Source organism: Pinus tabuliformis, chromosome 9 (genome assembly GCF_031772625.1).
Source record: "Pinus tabuliformis cultivar Carrire ecotype Pingquan chromosome 9, CPIR1, whole genome shotgun sequence".
Lineage (NCBI taxonomy): Eukaryota > Viridiplantae > Streptophyta > Pinopsida > Pinales > Pinaceae > Pinus > Pinus tabuliformis.
The window spans coordinates 20173716-20192556 of NC_142307.1; positions in this window are offsets into that span (position 1 = coordinate 20173716).

The following is an 18841-nucleotide window of genomic DNA, read 5'->3' on the forward strand; positions in this document are numbered from 1 at the left end:
TCGGATGGAAGAGAAGCATCCATCAACTGGTTAAGGTAATATTAGGATGTGTTTGCCTAGATGTATGACGACCTAAAGACTTATGATACTTGGATCATCCAACAAATTATACCTATAAAGGACAGGTTCAATCCATTGCAATAAAAGTTAAGGAAAGTACAACTCACGTTCGAACCCCTTATTCAGAAGGAGTTGAAGAAGTTGTTGGATGAGCGCATTATTTTCAAAGTCAGGCACTCCACTTGGGTCTTGAATCTGGTTCCCGTACGAAATAAGTCCGTTGAGATTAGGTTATACATCGATTTCCGGAATCTAAATCGACCTTCGGATAAAGATAACTATCGAGTCCCCTCCATGGAGCAAATTCTTCAAACAGTATCCAGATCTGAAATGTTCTCCTTACTTTATGGTTTCTCCGAGTACAACCAAGCTCTAGTAGCCGAACCAGATCATTTGAAGACGAATTTCAAAACTAAGTGGGGAACATTCGCCTTTCAATGCATGCCCTTTGGCCTTATTAATGTTGGAGCTAACTTCCAAAGGGAAATGGATATTACTTTCAAAGGGATTATTTGTCAAAGCATAGTAGTATATTTGGATAATGTTACGGTGTTTTCGAAGAGGACATATGACCACCTCCATCATCTAAAACAAATATTTGAGCATTCTAGGAAGTACAGGATATCCCTAAATCCTAAGAAAAGTGTATTTGTAGTATCTAAAGGTAACCTTCTTGGGCATATTATAACCAAAAGTGATATCACTGTTGATCCCGAACGCGTGAAGGCTATTGTGTAAATCCCGCTTCCAAGTAGTAAGAAGGGTATGCAGTCTTTCATGGTTAAAATCAACTTCCTTCGCAAGTTTATGTATGATTTTGATCATATCATTAAACTCTTACAAAATATGATAAATAAGAACGTGGGGTTCAAATGGAACAAAGAAGAAAAGGAATAATTTGACCATATAAAGAACTCCATTGTTGAATATCCTTCTCTTTATAGCTCGAACTTCAGCGAATATTTCATTATGTCTAATGTCGCTCCATATTCATCTCTAGTTTTTATGTCAGCGCAAAAGGATAGTAATGGTGATGAGCATCCCATATCCTTCATGAGCATTGGTATACAAGGCTCGGAACTCAACTACCCAAACATGGACAAACATGCATATGAAGTCTATAGAGTCGTCAAACACTTCCGGCAATACATCCTAAATAATCACGTGACAATATTTGTGCCTCACCCTGATGTTAGGTGATTATTCATCCAAGAGGAGTTGGGTGAATGAAGGGCTAATTGAATTACCTACCTCAAAGAATACGACTTGGATTTCAAGCCTTCTCACACAGTCAAAGGACACAGGTTATGTAAACTGGTCGTTGAAGCCGCTAACCAGCAAAATGAAGAATTAGAAGGATGGGATCATGAGATTGAAATGTACCAAAACGACCTCACATTAGCACATGATTCCTCATCTTGGTATGTCGATCTGAAGAAGTATTTAGGACAAGGGACTTTACCTCGTACCTTGTCTGCAAAACAAAAAAGAGTTGTAAGTCTCAAAGCTACAGCGTATCAGTTGGTACAAGGAAATCTATTTCATAAGCACCACAATGGCATATTACTCAAATGATTAGAATCTAATGAAGCCTAGAAGGTGTTTAAGGAGCTACATGATGGGAAGGCGGGTGGCCATTATGCCGACGATACCACAACACATAAAATTATAAGAGCTTGTTTCTATTAGCCTACCATATTCAAGGATTGCCATGCATATGCATGAAAATGCTCAAATTGTCATAGATGCATTAGGAGAGAATCACGGTCAGCCACACCACTCCAATCTATAATAGTGGAAGAACCTTTCTAACGGTGAGGGTTGGACGTCATTGGAGAGATCGTGCCACACTCATCAAAACAACATAAGTACATTCTCATGGCTACAGATTACTTCACAAGGAAGTTGTCCCTTTATGACAAATCAACGATCATGAGGTAATATCTCTTATTAATCATCACATTGTAACCAGGTTCGATGTTTCAACCTCCTCATTTTATATAATGTTATCTATTTCTCATCTTTTAAGTTATATGATTTTTCTTTGGAAAACAATATTGTCTCGAGACATTCATGTTACAGGGAAAAGTGTCTATTTAGAACTGCTCTATCCCACTAAGGTGTGACAGCTGCCTTAGAAACAAACAGAGAAAAACTACTTTTGTATTTCCTTTATGAACTATAGATAGAGAGGAATAGAAAGAACCAACCTGTGTCTTGTGCTAATCCTTTGATCCAATCCCTCTCTTCTTTGATAGTCTCCACCTACCTGCTCCCTTACTTGCCCAGCTTCACAAAGTACCTGTAAGATCACAGAAGAATAACACTATACAAAGACATGGATCTATATTCATAAACAACTTAGGATCAGATTTAAGTTAACCATACAAATGTAACAAGCATCAATGATACAAAAGCATGGAGGAAAACTCAAATAGTTTTTATTGATAAACAAGAAAAGATCCAGGAGGAGTTACAACCAGTGGTTCCTGACCCAGCATCAACCTCCCAGCAAAGAAGCCCCTCTTCACCTCAAACAAAGCATAGATCACCCAACAATCTGATGTTTGTCTCAAAAAACCAACAGCAATTCCTTACAATATGCAAAATTCCAGCCTCCGGATCTCTGGGATGAGGGATCCATATATAGATATCTGTAAGGAGGATGAGTCAGCTTGTGATTTGATTAGTGTCTTCTCTCTGTCAGTTCTTGCTTCCACTTGGAGACTGAAGGCCTCTTACTCATCCTTGGTCGAATTCAGTGAGGCAAGTGTCACTGGAGAAGATTCTGGAAGCTTCCATTTTCTCTCCACCTCGCGGAATGACACTGCCATTTGTCATTTCTCGCCCATCGCACCCCACAGAAGGGACTTTTGAAATGCAACGCACCCTCACAGTGTATTTAGGTGCAATGCAACGCACCTAGCCAGTGGAGCAGCTGAAATGATCCTGTTTTGACTTATTCTGAGCAGTTTCTGGTGGAGAACTTCTGGGAGAAGCTGTAACCTGCTGACCTTGTTCCTTTAGGGGTTAGAACAACACGACTTAGGAGCCCTTGGTTTATGGAAATTTCATGCTTGGAGTTGTAGGGCACAAAAATGTCTATAACAGTTGCCCCCTAAAGTATGAGGCCGTTAACCTTTTGGTGTCGGGTGAAATGCTTTATTATGAGGATCCGAAGTTCTTTCAATGCTGGGAGGAGACCTGTAATAAGATACAATACAATACATTATCTTCATACTATTTTCATGATCTAGCTGAGGCGAGCATTCCCATGCTCAGCTTTATAAATTCATTTTTCATGTACATAGGACAGACAATCGTCTGAGTGTAGACTGATGATTCTGATAGAGCCATCATCCTTTTGAGTGGATGATTATCTATGCTGCAATGATGTACATTTAATGTCTTTATTTTTCCTGAATATATATCGCAGCTCGGATGGATGAAACTAGATCCGGGGTCTTCAATCTCGTCCGATCTTCACTCGAAGTACAAGTCGATCCATGTGAGAAATGTTTTGAAGTCGAACATGGAAAGACATCGCTTGATTACCAGTCAATGATGTAAAACTGTTAACAAGCGCGAGAGGAATCACCGATAATGATAATGATACTCAAGGTACTGCAGTACAATTCACGTGGTGTGAATAAAGGACTTGGCGTCGAACACCACGCAAAATCTTTCGGTCGAAGGCCATTGATGTAAACCTATCGCCAGAAGTGAGAAACTTGCCATTGAGGCATGCAAGCTTCAAAGTACTGAATGGGGTGTTCCTAGATCAACTTCTTGGATAATGAGCTGAGGTCGACAAGAAGCGATCCATCACAGGAGGGCCTTAATGAATCCCACATCAATGACACGGAACGGAGCAAATGATTTGAATGGAGGTGAAAACGATCTGGTGATATAAGGTTCAGGGTGGCGGTCATGAAAGAATGGAGTGTAATGTATGGTAGTGGGTGAGACACAGGTGACTTCTCTGGATGACTTCTCTTGAACATATCGGCGACACTGATGTGATGGATTGGTAGCATTAACCCCAAATGTGGATGGTATGGCGTGACCATGGCGATGTGACCGGTAAATGAAACAACCTAACCCGACTCGGACACGGAGTGGAAGTGTCATGTTCAAGAGCGACTTGCTACCAACAAAGTTTCTTTGAGTTTTCTTCCCAATTTTTCCCCAGTCATTGCTGACCAGTACCTCTTTATTTTTGTCAAGCTTGAGGAGGATAACATATGCGTGTTCTATAATTTGTCCTTCGGGCAAACCCATCACTATGTTCTAACGAGCCTAGCGATAGTGAAACTCGTTCTCGTCTATAGACAAGTTTGTCGCTATTAATCTTTTTAATGAGTTTAACGACAAAGATAACTCGGTCCTTTTCAATTTTAGAGAGTCTGAAAAGGAACGTAAAGGAAACTCCAAAATTCCTTTTTCGTCCTCTAATCCCTTAAGTCCGAAAAAGTATAAAACAATACAGAAGGGATGAATTTTCGATACTTTTAACGAGCCGAACAAAACAAGCGCTCGATCTTTTTGTGTAATAATCCCTCAGGTCCAAAAAGATTAAAATCTAGAGGAGGGATAGCACTTCCTATCCCTTTAACGAGCTGGAAGGCCAAGGACTCGGCAATCTTTTCATATTTTACGAGTCAATTGAAAAGAGCTTAAAGGAGACTCGTCTTTCGAGGAACGAGTGATAAAACGGGTAGCAGCTGATTCCAGGTAAGGTTTAGAATTTTCCAATCACGGCAGTGTCACAAGGATGGCTAGCGAGATCACTCTTCGCAGATGTTCCTCAAAATGGGTAAAAAATCAAATGGAGGTGAATGATCGGCCAATGAAAAAGTGGAGGTGACGGTGCAAACACGACCAAGGCTTTAATGGCTGAAGTACTACATTCACGATGGTTATTTACCGGGGAATAGTTCATTTTTTAACGAGCTTAAATGTGGGTAGAAACATTTGCTCATGTCTTATGTTTATTTTTTAACGAGCTTGAACTATGTGCTAAAACTACTCGATTAAATGGTCCCTTTTTTATTTTACCATAAATAGCTTAGTTCTTTCAAAGATTGTACTGTATTTTCAACTGCTTCATCAAACTAGTCAGAAATGAACAATATATGCTTGAAAATGAGTTAGAACACTAATATTTTACTTTGAACTACGTAAAAAGTAATGAAAAAGTGTTTTTACCTCTCATTTTACCATTTCATTTGAACTTTGGTTTGTTGGAGATTTGGAGGTGCTTTTCCCCCTTGATTTTCATCAGCTAATTTCGGGAGATTCTGTGGATGATTCTCGGTGCCGTTTGGACCAGGTAGGAGCTAAACCTGAGCTCTTTCATTTCATGGTTTCCATTTTGCATTCTGAGCTTGATTCCTAGTTTTTCTGAGCCCCTGGGGTTTGAAAAACTCGTTCTGCCTTCAGCGCACCCTCTGTGTATCGAAAGGTGCGTTGAATGTTGGCCATTGTGAAGGCCATCTGACATGCAACGCACCCAGAGTACTGTTGTAGGTGCGATGGGCGCAGAGAAGGAATTCTTTGCACAATTTTTGATGGAAATTTTGCCTGTTTCTTGCCAAAATCAGGATCTAACTCTTCTCTTGTTTGTTTTTTAGAGATCTTTGGAGCAAGATGACCATTACATGGCGAGAACGTGAGCATGAAGAAGAGGACATGCTTGCCCTACATGATCCAGTTACAGTAAACGCACTGCAGAACTGTGGCTTGCTGAAGCTTTTCTGCATTTCTAGCATGAGACAACAGATCAACTTACTGCAGTATTTGCTCGATGCTTGGGATCCTACCAACCAAGTTTTCCAGATTAGGGGAAAATCTATCCCCTTGACTGTAGTAGACATCTATTTCTTGACCGGTTTGTCGAGGCGGGGTGCCCCCATCTCTTTATCAGGTTCAGCCCGAGGAGGTGACTCGGTGAGAGATTATGTTCGCCGGTATTGCAGAGAAGGATCTCAGCCGAGTAAAGACGGCAAGATCATCATCCGTGATGTTACTGACAGGTCCCTCAGGACTATTCTGTTTACTTTTGGTAGGATGGCCGGTGGGGCGGCTCTTCATGTAGCCAACCGATCTTATATGCAGTATGCCTTGGAATGCTTCCAACTGAAGGTATTCAACTGGTGTGATGCAGTACTTCTTGTGATGAAAGAGCAGTTGACCAAGGTAAAGAGTGAGAGGTTGAATAACTTTGGGTATGGTTCTATTTTGACCACTTTTGCCTTGGAGAAGATACCACTGATACAGCCGCAGTACATTGCACTCGATTTACCTTCTCCTACTGAACCTCGTATGCAGAGATGGGTTGACCACATGTCTAGGCATGCTAGCCAGTCTCAGATTTCATTTTCTGATACCTTCTTCGGGTGGTTCGACCGTCAAGAGATGGTCTATTCTGAGTATCCATACGTTGGCATGGATTTCCGGGGTGATCCAGATTTGGTACTGCCGGATGGTGAACAGTGGGGCGCTATTGGTAAAATCTCTGACCATATTCCTGTTTATCGTTTTTGCTTATAATGTCCTTGTGCTTTACTCTATCAAGAATTTAATCAAACTCATGTGTACATGCAAATTTTGGTCTTGTTCGTCCAACAGTTCGCCTGAGAGTACCAGCTGTTGCCCCAGCAGGAGAGGCCGTCGGAAGGGCTATCCTTCGTGACCTCGACGTGGCCGAGACTCTCACAGCATTACAGGAGCAGGTTGAGGGCCTCACTCTTGGTATTCTAGATGTGAGGAATGACGAGCTACCCTTGAGGCTACAGCAGCATACTACTGGTGTGCCAAGACGATGGACCTGTCTCTTGCACATGATCGCACAGGCTGTGACTTGCTATCACGAGCATCATTAGACTAGGGTGCCTCCTAGCATTTTGATTTTTTTGGTCATTTGACCGATTTTGTCTTGGTTACAGAACATTATGTGTAAACCATAAACAGTTATATATATTTTTGATTTTCGGAGTTTTATTTTGGTTAAGTTACATGATCCAAATACAAACATTGATGGTATGTTTCTTTTTATAAATGTTGCAAATGTCTATCTAACACATAATTTGCTAATGAGTCAGTTAATGTGTTTAAGTTTCTGGAAATATGTTGATATTGAATAGAATCAAATTGTCTTTCCAAAATCTTAACCCTTAGGAACATGCGATAAATAGCTGGATTTCGGACAGAATAGATACCAGTGAGTTGTAGTATTACGAGTTGTGAGTCTAGCCTGACAATTAGTCGGCGTATACCATGTGTGATGGCATCAGAGAGAAGTTCTATCAACGCGCTATATTCAGCGATGTTATTTGTTGATCGACCAATACATACCCCTCTGAAACTTACTAACTCGCCGCTTGGATCAAAAATAGCCCAGGCTGCGGAAGATAGGTTCCGCGAACTACGACTCGCTCCGTCGGCATATCCAACACATGACTCCAATAGGTTTGACATCTGTAAGAAATGTAAAAAGTGGATTACTTGACCAAAATAAATACTTTAGCGAAAACAAAAACATAACAAAAGCATAAAGGTTACCATTACGCATAGTAATGCTTGAGGTACAACCCATTACGAGGTTGCGCCAGTGGAATTCCAACATAATTCATTAACTCGTAGGCTCCTTTTGCTAACACTCGTTTAACAATATAGGGGCCCATCCATAAAGACTTAAATTTACCTGCTCCCAATTTATCGGATTCTTGGTCGTAAAGTAAGACCAAGTCACCTTCTGAGAAGACACGGGGTTTGACATTTTTGTCGAACTGCGCCTTGACCCGTTTCTTATGGGCTTCATTAGCCAAAGCGGCGTCACGACGGGTTTCATCCAATTGGACTAATTCCAAGAAACGAGCCTCTTCTTCTGAAGTTCCGGGGAGGAGATCAATTGCGAGTTTGAGAGACAAGATTTCACACTGGATTGGTAAGACTGCCTCCAGGCCATATACCAGTTGGAAAGGTGTGAACCCGGTTGCATTCCTTACCGATGTTCGGTAAGCCCACAAAGCTGAGTACAGGATTAGGTGCCATCTTTTTTTGTGAACTCCAATCATCCTTTGCAGCATGCGTTTCAGGACCTTGTTGATTGCTTCAACTTGTTCGTTGGCTTGCAGATAATATGGAGTAGAGCTGTCGTGAGACAACCCTAGTTTGGCAGCTAATTCGACCATCATGTGATTGTGAAAATGCAATCCATGATCTGTGACTATAGCCTGTGGTATGCCAAATCTGGCGACTACATGATTGAAAAAGAAGAGGGCAGCTGTTTCACCAGTATTATCTAATGTAGGCATCGCCTCGGCCCATTTGGTAAAATAGTCAACTGCGACTATGATATACCCATGCCCCTCGGTCGAGGTGGGGTTACATGTCATGAAATCGATGCCCCATTTGGCGAATGGCCCAACAGCAACTATTGGCTGTAAAGGTGCGGGTGGTCTTCTGGTTTTGCTATCGAAAATTTGACAAGCATGGCAACTTTTGACTGCGGTTATGCAATCTTTGAACATTGTTGGCCAGAAGTATCCTGCTCGTAAGATTTTTTGCATTGTAGCATATCCAGATTGATGCCCCCCACACGCGCCTGAATGACAGTCATTCAGGACTTTTTCGGCCTCCTCATGGGTGAGGCACCTCCTCAGAACTGTATCGATACCGCGACGGTAAAGTGTATCACCGACGATCATGTAGTCTTTTGCTTGGTATCGAATACGTTTTTGTTCAGAGTGGGAGGTGTTGGGCCTATATTTTTGGGTTTGGAGATAAATGATTATATCCCCATACCACTCATTGCTTGTAGATATCAGAAACAAATTTTCGTCCACGATTGTTTCTTCGGATGTGTCATCGTTGGACGACGATGGGAGATCGCACAATAATTCTGCGAAAACTAGAGCTTTCTTTGATTTGGATTTTACAAATTCCAGATCAAACTCTTATAGGATTGCTATCCATTTTGAGTATTTGCCCCCCAGCAATTGTCGCGACAATATATAAGTCATGGGGTTGCAATCTGACAGAATGGTAGTTTTCCGAAAGAGGACATAGTGTCGAAACCTTTGTATCGCTTGAACTACTGCAAGCGCTAGCTTTTCAACGTAAGAATATTTTCTTTCTGTATCATTTAAGTTTTTACTTAAATAATATATAGGATGCTCAATTCCATCGACTTCTTGAACTAAAACCATTGCGATGGTCGTATCTGCTGCAGCCAAATACAGGTTAAAGTCTTTTTGATAATCAGGAGCGTACATTAATGATGCTTTCATTAGGGATTCTTTTAAAGCATCAAAGGAAGCTTGTGCAACCTGATCCCAGACAAAGGGTACTTCCTTTTTCAAAAGACGTGTATAACCTTTAGCAAGTTCGACGTAATTTGGAATGAACCTCCTCAAAAAGTTTGCTTTCCCTTGGAGTTTCTGAATCTGAAGCAAATTCGAAGGTGGAGGCAAATTTATGATTGCCTGGACCTTACATGGGTCAAGACGAATCCCGTCCTTGGAGACTACAAATCCAAGTAAACGACCAGAACTGACGCAAAATACACATTTGTGCGGATTGAGTCGTATCTTGTAGTGTCGGCAACGTAGAAATATCGCTCTTAAATGCTGCGAATGATCAGTCCGCTTTCGCGAATGAGCCGAAAGGTCGTCGAGGTACGGTTGAACGATGTTTTTGATGTCATGGAAGGCATAATTCATTGCCCTCTAAAACGTCGCCCCTGCGTTCTTTAAACCAAAGGGTAATTTTCGATATGCGAATGTGCCCCACGGACAAATAAATGCAGTCTTTGAATGGTCCTGTGGGCGGATATTTATTTGATTATACCCGGAGAATCCATCCATGAATGAAAAGATTTCACATTTGGCGCATTCATCAATTATCTGGTCAATGAAGGGTGTAGGGTAGTTGTCTTTTGGACAAGCTTGATTTACATCCCTATAATCGACGCACACTCTAATTGTTCCCTATTTTTTCATAACAGGGACGATATTCGATACCCAATCGGTTAGAGGAACCGGGTAGATGAAACCAGCATGGAGAAGTTTTTCAACTTCTGCCTTAATGGCAGCGGCTTTCTTGGGGTGCACCTGCCTTAGCCGTTGTCGTACTGGTTTGACATCTGGATACATCTTAATTTCGTGTTCAACGATACTCGAGTCAATGCCTAGCATTTCACTGTATGACCAAGCAAAGACATCTTTGAATTCGCGAAAAAGAGCGTTATATATTTCCAGTTCTGAAGGAGAACAACATTTGCCAACATAAATATTATCTACAACATCTGTTTTGGTCGAGATATTTATGGCTATAGTTTCTTCAATGTTGGACAAGTTTCGCTCGGAATCCACCGTGTTTACAGTATTTGACAGGAAATCAAAGACTGAAGGATGATAAAGGTCATCTTGAGTATCTTCTCCACAATCCGGAAGAAGGGAACGATGGTGGGAATCGTTCCATGGTTCTCCCTCAATTATCATTGATTGGAGAATTCCTTCGTCGGTGGCATGCACTTGCGACCAAGGATCTGAAGGGGTACCATATTCTCTAGACCTATCTATCCAAACGCTTGATGAGCGTTGATTTGGGTTTTCCTCCCATGCTAGGAACATTGATTGCTACAATATTTCCGTTGGGCTTGGGGGAAAAACCATTGCATGATCCATGTGGATATCGTTTTCTGAGATCTTTGTAGAAGATATCATGTTGCAGGTTCCTATCGATGCTACTTCCGCCAAGTTGATTGGAGGTGGAAGGGTGAAATTTCCCATTAGTATAGGATCTTTTAATAGGCCTACTCCAATATTTTGAAGCGAATGAGGGCTTCCATGGATCATGGGAATGCTTCCTGTAACTTGAGAAACATTGGGGAGGAAGTTTTGTTGATCGACGATTGTAATCCCTCCTTGAAAGGGAAATGCAATCTTCCTGAAATAGGTCGACACAACAGCCGCCATAGCATATATCCATGGCCTTCCTAGTAGGATGTTGTAATCAAGATTGCCATCGATTACTTCAACATCTATTTCTATCATTTTCCCTTCTAGTTCAACTTTCAAGTTACTTAGAATACCATACGGGGTATATGTCCTTCCGTCGAATGCTTTTAATGTTGTCGAAGATCGTGACAAGGTTGGAGATCCTAAAGTTTTCCAGCAACTCATCGACATAATGCATGTAGATGCTCCCTCATCAATAATTGTTCGATGAACAGTTTTGTTGAGGGCTTTCACTTGAACAAGGAAAGCTATTTGAGCTGGTAATTGAGGATCGTATCCTTTATGATCGAAGGATACAAGATTGGAATCCTTTGGGTCTATCCCACCAATGGCTGATAATAAAGCATGCCTTTGGGATGGGCAATTCTGTAGTACTTCAAGAGTCGACATAACGGATGGCGATTGTGCCAAATCTTCCACTATATTATAATGTTGTGCCGCTCTAGCGCGGGGATTAAACGTCGACTTGTGTACTACTCCCTTTGGCAGTTTTATTGTCAATTCAGGAATGATGGGTGGTGCAACTTCCGTTGAAGTTGTTGTCGAACTACTAGGTTGATCTTTATCGTTGTTGTTCGACAGCTGTGGATTCCCATAATCTTTGTTCCTTGTCGATATCAAAGCATCATTTTGCTGTTTTGAAACCGACAACATTAGCACTTGAAATGGGGAAGCATTTTCATTTTCAACCAGATTTGTTCCTGGATTTGGAAACGGATCGGTTAACATTGCGGAGGTTTTCGAACTCTTGAAGAATTTTTTAACCTCAGCTCTGTGTGGACAATTTGCGGTCCAATGATCCTCATCGCATATGAGACATGGATTTTTTGGTTTCCTATCTCCAGGAGGGTTTGAAGAAGATTTTTCAGGTGATGATTCCTCCTGTTTCTTCTTCTTCCCTTTGCCTTTCTTCTTGCTCCCTGGTTGTTTGGTTTCTTTGCCTTTATCTGTCGATACGGCATTTACTTCCGAAGCAAGAAGCTCATCCTTTGCATTTTGACTTGAAATCTTACGGGCTTTTTTGGATGTAGCCTTTGTCGATTTCGTGTCTGTTTTGCCAATCACGACATCGCCGGCATGAGAGTCATTGTTCGATTTAGGAGGAGGAGGAATTGAGAATTCCGGTCTAGGGGCGTCATGTATTTTATCGTAGAGCGTGCCGGACTGAGTGTAAATCAAATCCAGGTATTGCGCACGAGCGATAACTTGCTCTTCTGTTACGACTCCCCCCTTTGCTACATCTTACGTGATGGAAGGCAGTAATGACTTGATAAACCATTCAGCTAAGAGCTGATCGGGGACGTACGTTTTTACCATCCTACGACGACGTCGCCACTCATGTATATGATCAGATAGGTGAGTGGTCGTTGTCTATTTGAAGTTGGTAAGAATTTCGGTTCCCGTTTCGTACCTTATTGGTAACTGAAAATGGGTTAAAAAGGTTGTGGCCAAGGTACTGAAGTTGTCGAACGAAGCTCTAGGAAATTCGATGTACCATTTTGCCGTCGGACCCGTTAACATCCTCTGAAAGAGGCGAAGTCTTATCGAATCATCATTTAAGGTGTTTGATGAACACCATAGATGAAAGGTCATCACGTGATTCGATGGATCTTCACCCGGATTTCCATTAAATTTAGGAATATCTGATGGAAGTTTATGCGGAATCGCTGGCCACCAAGGTGCGTAAGCAATTGGATCGTTTGTTAACCGATTTAAATCAGGTAACTCTAAAGTCGCCACAAAGGGTAACTGCTGATTTAGGTTAGGTGAAGCATACCCAAGATAAGATGGGATTGCCTGAGCAGTTGGTCTTTGCATACCGGCATAATGCATCTGATGCTGGTATGTTTGGTAAGGTTGGTGGACATGACCATTATAAAATGGTTGATTTTGACCGTTTTGAATGTACGCCTGCCCACTATTAGCAAAGATTTGTTGCTCAGAACCTCGGTATACCTGTTGGAATTGCGGTTGTTGGTATTGTACTAGCCATGGTTATGAAGCCATGTGCTGTTGACCGATACTAACAGTTTGACCAAGATGAGAGGTAATTGTACCCGTCTGAACCTGTGTCATTCCACCAGTCGGCGACTGTGGTTGAGTCGCAGGGTCAAGGGACTGTTGCATTACAACCTGAGAAACCTGAGGTTGGCATACAACAGGCAGCGCTTGAACTTGCGACACCATCATAATAGCCGGCGTAGTCGGTATGTTTGACGTAGGTAAGCATTGTTGCATCGAATATACAACTCTTGGTTGTTGAGGTAGTATTGGTACCCAGCCACTTGAGGTAATTCCAGTATAACCTGAATGTTGTTGTGAACTCACGTATGGATATCCTCCCGGAGGGGATAATGAAAGGGTATATTGCCCCCCATACGGTGGTAATCCAGAACTCAAGGGAATGGTTTGCCCTTGGGGGCCGGACTACCCAAATTGACCTCCCAATGGATCAATTTGTTGAGACTCAACATAAGAGTTTCCAGATATTATTCCGGATGAACAAACAGGAACAGACCACACTGTCGAAGTAGCCCCTGAGTGGGCTCCTTCTAGCGGTTGAGAGCTAGTCGGGACAAATGGTATACCGGCGAACATTGTCGGAGTGTTAGCAGGGAGTTCTGCCGTCGCTGTGTCGGACAACACAGTCCTAGATCTTGACGGTTGTTCAGACATTTGAAGTCTATCCAAAAGATTACCTAGCGATTCTACAGGAGCTTTCGCTGGTGGTAGACTAACTTCTGATGAAGAAGGATATAGAGTGATCCCGACTCCAAATTGCGTTGGAGTAGTTGCTGGAGGATCTTCTACAATTTCATCTATGGCAATCAGACCAGGTGGAAGGGGAAGACCGTCAGGTCCATAGAATATTTCTGGTGCCGAAGAAGGTATGGAATCGGCAGCGACAGATGTTTGAAGAGTAAGACTCTCCGAACCGGTTGTAGATGGAACTGGTTCAGTAACACAAGTGTTTACTCTCAGACTGGGATCAGTATCACTGTCCCTCTGTGGCTGTTGAACTTCTTCTGTAGAGGCAGGGATTCCAGAAATGTTTGGAGTAACCGGAGTCTCTGATGTCGTTGGAACACTTGTTCTAACTTTAATAGGACATTTGGAACCGGTTAAATGAGTTAGCTTTGTCCGTACTGGCTTCGATTCCGGAGACAAAGACGGTTGACTCGTAAGCCTCCGCGAACGACGGGGTTTCAATTGACTTTCTTCCACGATTGCGGATTACTCGATCAACTAAAATAAAGGGGAAGTATGTTTCCGAATTAAATGAATTTTAGACGCTTTGACACAACTTGTTTTTTCAGTTTTTAAGAGTTGAGAAAAAACAAAAGATGACTCTAGTCTGCTTCGATTTTTAATGAGCCTGAAGTGACAAGTGCTCAGATGGACCTTTTCCGTTAAGGAGTCTGAAAAGGAACGAGAGGGACTGCTCTGGAAGTCTAGGTAGAGGGAGTACCAAACCAATCGCAAAACTGCAGAATACTTTTTACGGTACGGCAGTCAATCTTCCCGAATGTTGTGTTCAGTGCATTGCGATCGATAGGACGGCAGACACGGCTTCCTATGGATAAAGGATTTAAGCCTATAGGGGTCTCCCAAAATATACTCGACGGTACGTGGGAGCACAAGTCCGTACTGGAACTTATCGTCTCAAAGTGGAGGAATCACCCAACCAACAGTGAGAACAACAGTTACCAGGCTTTACGACGCCGAAATGCGTCTCTAGCCTAGACCTATAAATGTTGTGCGTTAAGTTCCAAAGCGTTGTTAGATTCATTGAATTTATTTTAAGTTGATCTTGCTTATGAAGTTTGCCTTTTGGGTTCACCACGAGATGTAGATGTAATTCCTAAAATGCAATCTAAAGATGATAAACAAACTTTTTATCTCTTTTATGCAATGAAAATCCTAGCTACTAGGGAAAAGAAAGACAGAATCTTTTCACAAAGAGCAAAGAGCACACTGTAAATGCACTTTTCCTAAATCAAGCCAAACAGACTGTCTATATGCAAATGCACATGCATGTATTTGTTTTCGACTTTCTTAGTATATGGATGCTAAAAAGAAAGTTGATGCACAAATCTGAATTTCTTTTCAAGCGACAAACATAAACAAGCTTCTTTTCGAAATCAAAAATAGAGATGATTACGACACCTTACGATTTAGAAATGAATACTCGTTTTTTGACACTAGAAAATCACAAATCTAGACCAAAAGCAATAGTAACAGGATAATAAACCATCAACATCAATCAAACTCTTTCCAACGATTGAAATCGACACTTACGACAGATTCAAATCAAAGGACGACAGTACGATTACGCTACTTTTGCTAAGGAGAACTGTAAATGACTCAACAAACACACAAAAACATCTACAGTTCTTTTGTACAAAGGAGGCAGAATAACAGCAAGGAAAAGGGGTTTCAAACAGACATATACTGATCACAGGCAGTAAAATTCAGAGATAGAACTGGAAAGAATGACACATAAGAACCACAGCTGCACAGGGCTAGTCTGATCAGCGCACCTGTAACACAGGGAATCTGAAATGCAGCGCAGGTTGCCCTTTCGGGAAGTGCGCTGAAATTCAGGATCTCTTAATAGTACCTGCGCTGGGCCAGAAACGAGACTCTGTCCGGGTTCAGGGTCACAGTTTGCAGTTCAGTCTTTGGTTTTTGGCCGAGTAAAAGCAATCAGTAATTCAAAAATCAGGGGTAGATCTAAGGAGGATCTAAGAGCTATCACAAGGGCAATCAGATAGTTTGTGAATCAGTTGTTTAAATCATAAACAGATCCAGTGAATGGATTGAAGCAGCAGATGTCTACTTTGCATTTGTTATGGAAAATGCAGTTCGAACGCCACTTATAAGTTTATGAAACAAACAAACAAAGAATGATAAACAAACAAACTAATTAGCTCCCCAGCGGAGTCGCCATTTTGTTACAGGGAAAAGTGTCTATTTAGAACTGCTCTATCCCACTAAGGTGTGACAGCTGCCTTAGAAACAAACAGAGAAAAACTACTTTTGTATTTCCTTTATGAACTATAGATAGAGAGGAATAGAAAGAACCAACCTGTGTCTTGCGCTAATCCTTTGATCCAATCCCTCTCTTCTTTGATAGTCTCCAGCTACCTACTCCCTTACTTGCCCAGCTTCACAAAGTACCTGTAAGATCACAGAAGAAGAACACTATACAAAGACATGGATCTATATTCATAAACAACTTAGGATCAGATTTAAGTTAACCATACAAATGTAACAAGCATCAATGATACAAAAGCATGGAGGAAAACTCAAATGGTTTTTATTGATAAACAAGAAAAGATCCAGGAGGAGTTACAACCAGTGGTTCCTGACCCAGCATCAACCTCCCAGCAAAGAAGCCCCTCTTCACCTCAAACAAAGCATAGATCACCCAACAATCTGATGTTTGTCTCAAAAAACCAACAGCAATTCCTCACAATATGCAAAATTCCAGCCTCCGGATCTCTGGGATGAGGGATCCATATATAGATATTTGTAAGGAGGATGAGTCAGCTTGTGATTTGATTAGTGTCTTCTCTCTGTCAGTTCTTGCTTCCACTTAGAGACTGAAGGCCTCTTACTCATCCTTAGTCGAATTCAGTGAGGCAAGTGTCACTGGAGAAGATTCTGGAAGCTTCCATTGTCTCTCAACCTTGCGGAATGACACTGCCATTTGTCATTTCTCGCCCATCGCACCCCACAGAAGGGAATTTTGAAATGCAACGCACCCTCACAGTGTATTTAGGTGCAATGCAACGCACCTAGCCAGTGGAGCAGCTGAAATGATCCTGTTTTGACTTATTCTGAGCAGTTTCTGGTGGAGAACTTCTGGGAGAAGCTGTAACCTGCTGACCTTGTTCCTTTAGGGGTTAGAACAACACTTTTAGGGACTTAGGAGCCCTTGGTTTATGGACATTTCATGCATGGAGTTGTAGGGCACAAAAATGTCTATAACAATTCAACTAATTACTAACCCCAAGGAAATCGCTTAGCAGAATCCACCAACAAAAACCTAATCCACATTATCAAGAAAACCTTGCTATCACACCAAATAAACTGGCACAATGCCTTAACCAATGCCCTGTGGGTTGACCGCGTTACCCCTAAACTATCTCTTGGGACCTCCCCTTATTTCCTAGTATATGGGAAAGAAGCCATCTTACTACCAAACTTGTACATACCTGCCCTCCAATTGTTGCAAGAGTCACGAGGCACACCGTGTCCTACCATGCAAAACCAAATTGACAATCTGATCAAACTAGAGGAAGAGAGACAGAAGGCTAGCGAGAATTTTTTTCGTACATCAGAGTCGAATCAAGAGTTGGTTTCATAAGAAATATATATGCAACAATGAGTTTAACATAGGTGACCTAGTCCTTAAGTGGGACAAAGCCCATGAGGACAAAGGCAAGCACACAAAATTCCAAGCCTTGTGGATTGGACCCTTTCAAGTTAAGGAGAAAATCCGGCCAACATACCTACCATTTACAAACCTTGGAGGGGAGGGTTGATCCCCTCCCCATAAATGGCCAAGACCTTAAATTCTATTTTACCTAGCAAATCGTGTAACTGCTTCCCTATCCCTGTACCATAGTTTTATTTTATGTTTTGTCTTTTTTTCACTCATCTCTTAGTCATAGTCTCGCTTTTGATTTTTGGCCATGCATCTGGTCTTATTTTCCTTTATGTATTTTGGATCATCATAGCTCAGCTCATAAATAAAGGTCCTACCCTGAATAAAGAATTTATGAACACCACCTGAGTCAAATTCCCTAGAGTTATGCTAACTCCTACGCTAATGGTTGAACTATACTCTTGTCTGTGCCCACTCTTGACTATCTCTAAAGTCATGATCAAGGTCAGAGGTGAATGTAGGAATTTACAGGATAAGTTCCTCAGACAGAACACAAAAGGAAATCGCTCACAAACAGATCACAGATCAATACACCAGTATTATTGACGTGGTTAAAACCCTCAAAGAGGGAAATAGTCCACGGCCTGAGCCAATGCGACCACTTCAGGCAATTTATTAATAAAAGAATGAAAATTTACATAAGCTTCTCTCATGAACGGTTAACCTACAAATGACCCTCCATGCTCTTTAAATAAAGATCATGGACCAATCGAGTGTTAAGCCACGGATCAAGTGTCGGTAATACCGAGGAGAGAATGAACCGTCGGATCACTTCATGTCTAGAACATATCGTGACCGTCGGATTGTAAGTTACAAAAGTACATAGTAAAGAAACACGCTTTACCTAACTCTACACTAGACCAAGTTATACTTAACTATTTCTTATGTGTCAGAATATCCTAACATCCCCCCCTTAAGAACAACTTGGGATAGGATCGAAGGATGTACAAATATGATACAATAAGAGAAGGAAGGAGGCACTAGAGCCTATCCCCCCTTAGTGACAACTTCCTGAACTCCAACCATAAATCAAAGTTTAGTAAACTTCGCCTCTATGAGAGCCTTTGTAAAGATGTCTACAACTTGATCATTTGTTGAACAATATTGCACTTCAAGAACATGGTCATGAATGAGCTTTCAGATGAAGTGCATGTGCAGTTCAATGTGTTTGTTGTTGAAAGAATAACTTCGGTGTAAATCACATGTAGACAAACATTTGTCGACGCGTTTCGAACCAACTAGTGTGGTTCATCGTCAGGACAAGTTGAAGAAACAGATCCAGCTTAGCATGATAAATAGTCCG